Below are 8,421 nucleotides of genomic sequence, written 5' to 3' on the forward strand. Positions count from 1 at the left end.
CGTTTCCATTACCATTCAGCATTTGCCAGGCATGCCAGTGTTTCCACCTCTTGGCTACTAAGGATAACACAGCTACAAGCATTCATGTGCCCGTTTTTGTGTGTGGGTGCTTTCATTTCTGTTGAGTGACGTGGAAATCACGGAGTGGAGATGCTAGACTGCCTCATGACTCCACCCTGAACTTTGAAAAACTGTCATAGTGTTTTCAGAGTAGCTGCACCACTTAACTCCCACGAGCAGTGAAGAAAGGTTCCGACCTTCAACAATACTGATTATCTTTTGTATTAAATCTATCCCACCAACTACGACTCGTATTTCCCAGGGGCTATGATTTCTCAATACCCTGAGAATAAGGTGGATATTGCTTACCTTTCAGGGACTCTCAGATAGCAAGCCTCCAAATTGTAGCTGTGCTGAAACACTCCTACCATTGACTTAAGAAACCGGTTCTGCGGGGTTAAAAAACAAAACCAGACAATGGTGGGCAAAGTAGCAGTGCTGCCTAGCTGTCTTTAGTCGGTGCCAATGTGTGTGTGGGGGGGGGGGGGTAGGAAATGGGGGTAATAAATGAAGAGATCCCGAACCCCGTGTCACTGAATCTCTTCCTTGTACCCCACTGCTGCATGGATCCTGTTACTGGGAGATGCTGGCTCAGTGGTCCCTTGGAGAAGTGTAATTGTGTGCATGTGTGCACAATGAAATAAGGTTATGAAAATTGCTGAGGTACCGCCTGAAAAAAATTCTGTAGGAGAAATAATACAGTAGATGCTATGAAGTCAGAGGAGAGAGATTGATTTGGCTGGAATTAGGTGAGGGAAAAAAAAATAGACCAGACTATAACGTGTCTTTCAATGAAATGTTGAAGAAAGACGTGGCCCTGGTAGCTTGAGAGTGAAGAAAGAGTATCCCCTTGACCAAATTCTACCCAGGTTCCTTCAAATCCTCTTAAGTAGGTTTTGACCTTGGTTTACAAACCTGTGGACTTCCAGCATGAACCCTCTCCACATTAAAAGACTTAAGCGCTGACATCATTTCTAAAGGTTCCCTCGGATGGCCCTAAGCCCCTTTTAGGACCTGTTCAAACCTGTCGAGAGAGAACTGACTGACTGTTTTGGTCCTCTATCTACGTAGGCTGAAGCACTTGCTGAAGATGGCTCACGGCGTCATGGGGCTGGGGAGATAGCTGTCAGCAAAGTGTGTGGCACATAAGCATGGAGGTCTGAGTGCACATCCCAGGATCCAAGGTGGAGGTGGGGGAGGGGGGCAAAAGGAATGGCAGATCTGGCCTGTAACCCTAGCATTGGGGAGTCACAGACAATGGGTTCTCAACACAAACTGGCTAGCCTTTCTAGGCCATCAGTGAGTGCTGGGTTCAGTGAGAGACCCTGTCTTAAAAAAAAACAAAAAAAGAGTGACTAACAACAGAGAAGGCCCCTGCCATTGACCTCTGGTGTCCCAAGTGCACACTGCCCAGGAGCGCACAAACATGGACCTACACTTATACCACAATCATATCAACAGGTAACTTCCAAGGGACTTAATTTGTGAACCACTCCTTGGTCCCTTTGGGACGCATGTGTGTCTCCTGCGACTCAGAAGTATCTTTTCAAGGGTCTAAGTGCCAGTCTTTTGAAAGGTGCTCCTCTTGTGTGGGAAGACAGCTGCCCAACCATGTTTATACTAACTAGCCTTTTGTAGTTTTTACCGTATCCTCCCAACTCTCTTGAGCCTCTCACTGAGCCCTTGGTTGTCCCTTCAGAGTATCTACTCCACATTCCCACAAATCAAAGGGCAGTCCAGCCCCTGCACTTATCACAGCAGCACATTTCTGATTAAGCTGATCGTTCCCTACTTTAAGCTTTTCTTAGACAAGATGAAGGGAGAAGTATTTCAAAGTGTTTTCTTCCACATTAGCCCAGAAGAGAGATGTTTCTGCTGCAATAGTTTGTTGAGGACAAGACTTTTTTTTTTTAATTTAAATTTATTTTTTAAAAATTTATTCACTTTACATCCCAATCATAGCCCCTTCCCTCGTCTCCTCCTGGTCCCACCCTCCCTCCCTCTTGCCACCCATGTCCCTCCCCTAGGCCTCAGAGAGGGGGAGCCCTTCTCCCCTATCACCTGACCTCAGCCTATCAAGTCTCATCAGGACTGCCTGCATCCTCTTCCTCTGTGGCCTGATAAGGCATCCTGCCAGAGGGAACTGAGCAAAGAGCAGGCAGCAGAGTCCACAGCAGGGACAGCCGCTGGTCCCCTTACTGGGGGGACCCTTGTGGAGACTGAGCAGCCTATTGGCTACATCTGAGCAGGAGGCCTAGGTCCTCTGCACTCATGGTCCTTGGTTGGTACATCAGGCACTGCCAGCCCCTCTGGGCCCAGATTTGTTGGCCCTGTTGGTCTTCTTGTAGAGCTCCTGTCCCCTCCAGGTCCTTCTATTCCCACAACTCTTGCCCTGCCCAAAGTTTGGCTGTGTGTCTCAGCATCTTCTTTGATGTCCTGCTGGGTAGAGTCTTTCAGAGGACTTCTGTGTAGCGCCTCCCCCAAGTCCTGTTCCCTTAAGAGAACTGAGAACTGGCACACTCTCGTCTTCCTGCCACTTAATTTCTACCTCACTGGCTTCTCTTCTCTCGTGTTCTGTCTTTGTATTTTTTAAAAGCATACTTGTTTCTATCAATGGCTAACTTCCTTCTGTTAGAAGTTCTGTTAGTAAGAATCTGGAAATTGGCTTTCTTCTGTTATTCTCTTTGTTGGTCTATCTTCTTTCACTATTGGAGTATTCCCATCGGAATAGTAATGTATTTTTTCATTTTATTGAAAATAGATTATTTTTTCATACAATATTTCCTGATTACAGTTTCCTCCTCCTCTACTCCTCCAAGATCCTCCCCACTTCCTTTCCCCTCCAGATCTACTCTCTTTCTGTCGTTCCTTAGGAAAGAACAGGAATCTTTCTTGGATTCAAGAAAGGAATCAAGTAAACCAGACAAAATGAAATATACGATGAAGTAAAAATTATCATATCAAAGTTGGACATGACAACCCAAGAGGAAGAAAAGAGTCCTAAGAGTCAGAGCCCCACTTGTTCTCACAGTCAGGAGTCCCATAAAAATATTAAGCTGATAGCTATAATATATGTGCTGAGGACCTTGTGCACACCCATGTAGGCCCTGTGCTTGCTGCTTCGGTCTCTGTGAGCTCATACGGGCTTAGCTGATTTACAGAGCCTTGATCTCCTGGTGTCCTCCATTCCTTCTGGCTCTTAAACACTTCCTTCCCCCTCTTCAGCTGGGTTCTCTGAGCTCTCAGGGGAGGGTAGTGGATTTTTAAAGATTAAGCTAAGCTTACTCATCCTGCATTTCCTTCTAGGATCTCATTTCTGACAGAACCCCTAGATGTATCTACCTGAACATACTATCGCCATAGTTTTCTCTTTGCAGTCTGTTCAGTCTATTTTGACTGGGCTTCTGCTTCTCCTCTACAATGCTTCCTTGTCAAGTCTCCACATTCACTGGTCCCTTTCAGCTTCATCTTTTCTGAACTCTCAGCAGAAGCCAGTGTAGCTGAAGTGGAATTCAACCTCGCTCCTGTCTGGACGACATCACTCCATTACTTCCAAGCTCCCATGGTTTCTTTGCTTTTCTGCTGCCTTATTCCCTATTGCTTGGTCCCTTTGCTTGCCCCACCCCGATGCAGGATTTCATAGTGTTATTTTGTTGTCAGTGGCCAGGTAACTTAACCAGTTCTGTAACACAGGAACTGAAGGGCTGTTGAAGACAGAAATTCTGCTAGTCTTAAACTGTTTGTTCTGACTCAGGTTAAACATCTCAAAAGATTTGGCTAAGTCTATTTAAGAGGTAGGGTGTGTGTGTGTGTGTGTGTGTGTGTGTGTGTGTGTTGGTTAGGAAAGGTTTGGTCCCCACAGTTGATGGCACTACTGGGAGGTGGTAGAACCGGTAGAAGGTGGGGCCTAGACAGTGGGATGCTTTTGAAGGGATACTGAAACACTCTCTCCTTCCTCTCACAGTGGATGCCTTTCCACAGGACCCTAAGCCACAGAACTGAAACTCTAAGAAAGGAGCTTGGTTTCTCTTTAGGTTGATCTTCTCTCGGGTATTTCATTACAACAGCAGAAAGCTGGCTGTCTAAAGAAAACTGAATGGCTACAGATGAAGGTTTTGTCATGGATACCTAGCTATCAGGTCACACACAAGGAGAAATCTCAGTATGAAGAGCAGAGGCAGGCAGATCTCTATGAGTTCAAGGCCAAGCTGGTCTACAAATCAAGTCCAGGACAGCCAAGGCTACACAGGGAAACCCTGCCTCAAAAACAAAACAAACAAATGAATTCCTAAGGCTATAAGCAAAGGTTTACCTCAGTCTTATCTTTATCTTTAATGGTGGGCAACTACAGTTTGAGCTACTATTACCACAGATGTTGGTTATTGCTCTCTGGGGAGTTGTACAGTTGCTGAGTACATTTGGAGAGCTTCATGTTGAGGTTTAGGAATAGCTGCACACTGGCCACTCAGACACCAGACTCAAACTGATGGAAGTTTATTGAACACTTAGCAAAGTCTTACCAGTGAGGGGCACAGTCTGGATTCAGGAACCAGGACTGTGAAGCTGAGCCATTCTCAGTAGTATTTTTAAAAGAAAAAGACCATAACATAGCAGGAAGAATCAATCCTATTCCAGGTTCATTGTGTCTAGCCAAGCAAGGAGAATTAATTCTATTCCAGGGAGCTATACAAAGCATTTTAAGCTGATTGGCTGGAATTTAGGGTAGAGGAACTTTTGGGGACTTTCCAATTTTTTGGGAGAAAGGAGCATAGCAGGTTGTTACAGTTTAACTCTAACAGAACAGATAGTTATCTTTAACTCAAACAGAACACGCATTATCATCTATTGCTTTATTTTATGTAGCAAGTATTGACTCATAAGTAAAAGGCTATTGTGTTAGGCAGGCTGAGCCTGAGAACTCGAACTCAATTTCGAGTTCAAATTGGTCAAAATGAGACTAAAGATAAAATGGGTTTAATTATGCTATAGATGAAAGCAGGTGTTAAAAGGGGAGCTACAGTTATGTTAAATACTAAAGTAGGTCTTAAAGGACAGGCTGTAGTTATACAAAAAGTTAAAGCAGGCCTCATTGTTAGTAATGTATTATATTCAACCCGTAGGTCAAGTTCTGCTTCTTTTTGGAACTTTATGCATATTATCAGTTTTCAAAACCTAAGTTCAAAACTTAAGAGAGATGCACCCTCATTCACAGTTGGTGGGGTACAAGTTAATACAGAGATTGTAGAAATAAGTTTAGAGGTTGCTCACAAACTTAAAAATAGAAATACAAATAAGCCTACTATTTCACGCCTAGCATATACCCATAGACTACCATAGAGATATTTACACTCTGTGTTTGTTGTTGCTTTCTTCACTATAACAAAGAACTGGGGTTATCCTAGATGCTCACCAAGAGATGAGTGGATAGGGTGCTGAGTCCATTTCACACCACTCTTACTCCTTGAATTACATATGGTGGCAGAGATGCCTAGTATCTGTCATTTGTACAACTTGTCTTCCTCACAAGAATAAACATTAGTGCATTTTCTGGAATCATATTTCATTTCTGATCTTTGCCCTTGTACTTTATAAATTTAGAATATTTTTCAACAAGCACATTGCTCACTAGAGATTAGCACAAGTTAGAAAATAAACTATAAATGAAACACTGGGGGTCTGAAAGATGGCTCAGTGGTTAAGAGCAGTTACTGCTCTTGCTGAGGACCTGGGTTTGATTCCCAGTACCCATGTGGTAGCTCATTAACCATCTGTAGCTATAGTTCCCAGGGGTATAACACCCTTTTCTGGCCTCCACAGGCACCAGGCATGCACATAGTGCACAGATTTATGTGCAGACAAAACACCCATAAAATAAAATGTAAATAAATGAATGAATTTTTAAAGGTATATGGTGCATCTTTCTGAATAGAGACACTTAACATCAGTTAGATGGCTCACCCCCTTGCCACATAAACCTGAAGACCCAATTAAGATATTGTGCAAGGAGTAAACCACCTTCCACCTTAAATTAATACAATCTAGAAAATACCTCACAGACATGCTTACAGATTTGTCTCTTAGATGATTTTATATTCTGTCAAGGTGATAATCAATATATTGTGCCGCTCAAAGCAATGTATAGAATGTATTCTTGAGGAAATATTCATCAGCACCAATATTTATGAACTAAAGTATCCATTATCATTTTATTTTTGCTGTGTGAAAAATTAACAGTGATCTAGTATCTAATAAAAGACCAATGGTTAAGTAAATTATTGATGATCTATTCAATAGGATATTTGTTATATGCCCACTTTAAAAAAGTCTCTTTTTAATGAAGATTTAATTACCTAAGCAAATGACTGCAGTGCGTTTGTGAAAAATCATGACATCACTTATTTTATATAATACTATCAATCTAGTTTAAAAATAGAAAAAATATAGCAATTTTTTTTTAGCTTGTCTCAGGTTTATTTGTAAAAAACAGCATAGGACACTGGTCATCTGTAAATAGTGTGTAGGTGGGTGTGTCACTCCAGTGCATCTGTCTTCACATAGGGAGAAGCCTTTTCTGTGGGGCCTTCACAGGGGCCTGGGCACCTTTGGGCGCCTGAGCTGGGGCTGAAGCCTGGGCCTTAGCTGGAGCCGCGGCCTCTGTCTTGGTTTGAACCTTGGGTTGTGGTTCATAGAGCCTACTACCCTAGTTCTGTAGCTTCGAATCTTCTTCCCAAGCTTGGGATGAGGGATGGAAGCAAGTTGGCTGAGTTTGCGGCTGGGCTGGGGCCCTTTGGCATTTTGGGCTTAATGGCTTTAGGCTTCACAAGGGCCTTAATAGCCTCTGCACGGGCACTCACTGCCTCTGCGTTGTTTGCCTGCATCTTCTTCAGGCCGTTCTTATCGTGCTTCTTGGCAAAACGCATGTTCCTCAGGAACTTGGGGTCAATCTCCTTAAGAGATTTGTATCTTTGTGACCGGGGTTTCTTGGTGCCATTTCTCTGCTGTTTGTGGAACTGGTTGTGTGTGGCATGGTTCTTGGACTTGGCCATGTCTGCACCGGAACCCGCGGCTCCCACAGCGCCTGGGATCGGAAGAGAAAGAGAAAGCTAGCAAATGTTTTTTTTAAATAGTTGTCTTTGAATGGAAATACTAAGGTTTTGTGTTATCTTCATTATTCTTCAATGTATTTTCACGGGACTATGTATTTTTCTGATTTGAGAATTTATCACTCATTTTGCTGTGCAGGAAATGAGCGATTTGGTGGTAGTGGTGACCAGTGTGTTCTACCCATTTTTCTCTGGTCCGTTTCCAGCCCTTGAATGTGTTTCTTTAACTTCTGTTATTTTCTTCACGGTTCCAGATAATCCCTCACACAATGGTTACTATTGTGCCTCATGGTCATTTCTCTAACCTGTTTGTGTCTCTGATTCTCCCTCTATGGGCCTGAGATTTCAGCTTGGCTTCTGCAGTCTTGTGACTTCCAGCACTTGCCATATCCCTTTCAGTTTGCTTCTCCTAGCCTGGCTAAGTTCTTCTCTTTACATTATTTTCCACAACATATTGACACATGATATCTTTTTTTCCTTCTGAGGCCTGGGACTTGGAAAGTTCAAGAACACAGCACCAGCACCTGGCAATACAAGTGTGACAAGCCCATGCTTTTTATCAGCTACCAGCTCCCACAAAACTGATCCACCTCCCCCCCCCCCCCATGTAATCCATCCACAAGAACAGACCGTATTATTTCTTAAAGGTCACACCTCTTAGTGTTGCAGCAATGGAAGTTAGATTCCAGCATAAGGTCTGGTGGGAAGACTGAGGCAAACTGCAAATGTTGCTAAGCACTAGCAGTATAAGGAGAGCTCTCTTGGGTTGATATCAAGACTAAAGGGAAGGGAGCTGCTATCTTTAAGACTTGGAGAATACTTTCTTGTTCTAAAGGGTGTGGGGTTTGCTTTCTTTCTTTCTTTTATTTTTTTTATGACAAGGACTTGTATTTTAGCCAAAGCCGGTCTAGAACTCACAATCCTATCACAAACAAAAGTATACCTAAGGCCAAAGACAGTTTTGTCCAAGAGTATCCTGTAGGCATGAGGTAGCTGTAGTCATACACTTTCACAAAGGACTTGATCTTTGATCTCTTGACAATTTTCTTCTTATCCACAGCCCTGTCACTTTTTGGGGATAGCAGTCAATTGCAGCCTCCAGCTATGAGGGTAGCCTGAGGCGCCGTCATCAGTGTTCTTCATGATGACAGCTTTGTGTCCTGAGTAGTGTTCAGCCAGGACCAGTACCACTTTCCTAGGTTGCATAATCTTGCCCATTTCAACAACAAGTAGCAGAGACCTAGCAGGAGAGTCTTAT

The 8,421-nt window shown here is 43.3% G+C and overlaps 1 pseudogene across 1 annotated transcript; it reads right to left on the minus strand.

Moving 5' to 3' along the window:
- Nucleotides 1–6,610: 6,610 nt before the first annotated feature.
- Nucleotides 6,611–7,106, minus strand: LOC311606647 (large ribosomal subunit protein eL29-like; annotated as a pseudogene). The gene has a single exon. The product of its transcript is annotated as a large ribosomal subunit protein eL29-like (transcript).
- Between the last annotated feature and the right edge of the window lie 1,315 nt (nucleotides 7,107–8,421).

This window comes from Acomys minous (assembly GCF_964271855.1).
Source record: "Acomys minous genome assembly, chromosome: 1".
Lineage (NCBI taxonomy): Eukaryota > Metazoa > Chordata > Mammalia > Rodentia > Muridae > Acomys > Acomys minous.